Raw genomic sequence first — 2,440 nt, forward strand, 5'->3', positions numbered from 1 at the left:
ATGGCCTACCTGCTCAAGAGCCTATCAAGCACTTGAGAGATTTCCAGGCAGCCTATTCTACTGTCAGGCATGATGGCACTGATGAAACTTCAATACTGCTGAAAGCTTTTCCGTTTTCTCTTGAGGGAAAAGCAAGAGAGTGGTACTACACTCAACCTCTAGCAAATGTATCCAACTGGGATACACTCAGAAAGGAGTTTCTGGAGAAATTCTTCCCATCTGAAGTCACTGATAAGCTAAGGAAGGATATCTCCACAATTATTCAGGATGACAATGAGACTCTCTTTGAATACTGGGAGCACTTCAATAATTTTTTTGAAGCATGCCCCCACCACATGATTGACAAGATCGTGCTACTCAACTATATCACACAGGGTATGAGGCCCCAAGATAAGACCATACTGGAAAGTGCCAGCAATGGGTCTATGAAGAAGTACAAGACCATTGATGAAGCTTGGCAATTGATCAGTGATTTAGCTGAATCCACTAGGAACCACAGACAGAAGCAAGGCCGTTCAAAAGCTGTTGCAGAAGTATCTTCTAGCAGCGAGACTGCTGCTCTACGTGAAGGCATCTGTGAAATGACCAACTTGCTGAAGCAAATACAGTTGAATCAACAAGTTCAGCAAGCTCAACCTCCTCCACCACAGCAAAACCAACAACTAGTCCCACAAAGAATTTGTGGAATCTGTGCTGATTACAGCCATTATACTGATGAATGCCCACAGCTCCAACAAGAAGACAACATGGTGGCATCCACTCACAACTTCTATGACCGCCCCAACCAAGGGTATAATCAAAGTGGAAATAATAACCATGGATGGTAGGATAATTCAAACCAGAATTGGAGGGACAACAATAATAGAGGAGGCAAAGATAATCAGGAAAATCAGAGGTGGAACAATAACAACAACAGGCAGCAAAATCAACCTTACAGAGCACCTCACCTGAGGCAGAACCAAGGACCACAGAACAATCAGCAGCAGACCTCTCAATTTACCCATTCTTCTTCACCTTCTACTGAAGACCTACTGCAATCTTTTGAGAAAAGACAACAGGCCATGGAAAGTAACATCATGAATAGTATTAATGCCAGTTTGAATGGTCTCACCTCTACTATGCAAGCTTTTATGACACAGTTTGTACCAGCATAAAATTCCGATAACCAACCTTCAAGCACCACTGGAATCCCCTCTCAACCATTACCCAACCCAAAGGGAGGCATTAATGCCATCACCCTGAGGTCCGGAACCACACTGCAGGAGAGGAATCAGGAGGAACCAAGCTCACCAGAATACGCCTCAGCTGAAGAGGTGGTAGAAATCGAAGATGTTGAAGAGGAAGATGATATACAGGACATAGCTGAAGAAGAAATAGCTCAACCACAGGAGGAAGCATCAAAAGGCGCAGACGCCACAGACAACAATACTCCTATTCCATTTCCACAACTTGCAAGGAAGCCCAGGAAGCAGCTGGAACCCGATCCTAAAATTGTAGAGATATTCAAAAAGGTCGAGGTAACTGTTTCCCTTTTTGATGTTATTCAGCAGGTACCTAAATATGTAAAGTTTCTAAAAGACTTATGTATCCATAAAGACAAAATTAATGAATTAGAAACTATTCCTTTAGGTAGTTCTATATCTGCTTTAATGGGAGGATTACCTGAAAAATGTAGTGATCCAGGTCCTTGCATAGTTAGTTGTACTATTGGTGGTGTAGTAATTTATGATTGCATGTGTGATTTAGGAGCATGTGTTAGTATAATGCCTTTGTCTATATATGATGTTTTGAGGCTCCCTCCCTTAAAAAGGTCGGTAGCTCGTTTTATGTTAGCAGATAAAAGCATTATTATAGTGGCTGGAGTTGCTGAAGATGTTTTGGTGAACATTAAAGGGCTCACATTTCCCACTGATTTTTATATCTTGGAGATGCCCCACAATGATTTAGATAAGCCATCATCAATCCTACTTGGAAGACCATTCCTGAAGACATCAAAATTCAAATTGGATGCTTTTTCAGGAACATACTCCTTTGAAATAGATGGCCGCATAGTAATCTTCAATCTGAATGGAGTCATTGACAATCCCCCAGAAGATCGTTCTATCTTCCAGTGTGATGTCATAGACGAAAGTGTGGCTGAAATTCAAGAGGAAGAGTTTGAAGAGAGGCACACTGGACAAGGTCCCAGTGTGGGGACCCTCTTAACTGACAGTGAGGGCACTTCGCCATTTTCACAAGCCCCAGATAATCCAGAGCCTGCCCATGATCAAAAGTTAGAATTGAAACCTCTCCCTCCACATCTCAAATATGCTTATCTTGAGGATGAGCAGAAGCTTCCGGTTATTATTGCAAGGGAACTGACTTCTCAACAAGAAGAGCAGTTACTTGATGTACTGAGGAAGCATAAGAAGGCAATTGGGTAGAGTTTGGCAGACATAGT

General features: G+C 42.3%; 1 non-coding gene across 1 annotated transcript; it reads right to left on the bottom strand.

Annotated features, from left to right (window-relative positions):
* Nucleotides 1-233: 233 nt before the first annotated feature.
* Nucleotides 234-341, bottom strand: LOC148555141 (small nucleolar RNA R71). The gene has a single exon (XR_015887968.1). It is a non-coding gene; the product is annotated as a small nucleolar RNA R71 (small nucleolar RNA).
* Nucleotides 342-2,440: the final 2,099 nt, after the last annotated feature.

The sequence above is a fragment of the Arachis ipaensis genome, chromosome B6 (assembly GCF_059453495.1).
Source record: "Arachis ipaensis isolate K30076 ecotype BB chromosome B6, ASM5945349v1, whole genome shotgun sequence".
Taxonomy (NCBI): domain Eukaryota; kingdom Viridiplantae; phylum Streptophyta; class Magnoliopsida; order Fabales; family Fabaceae; genus Arachis; species Arachis ipaensis.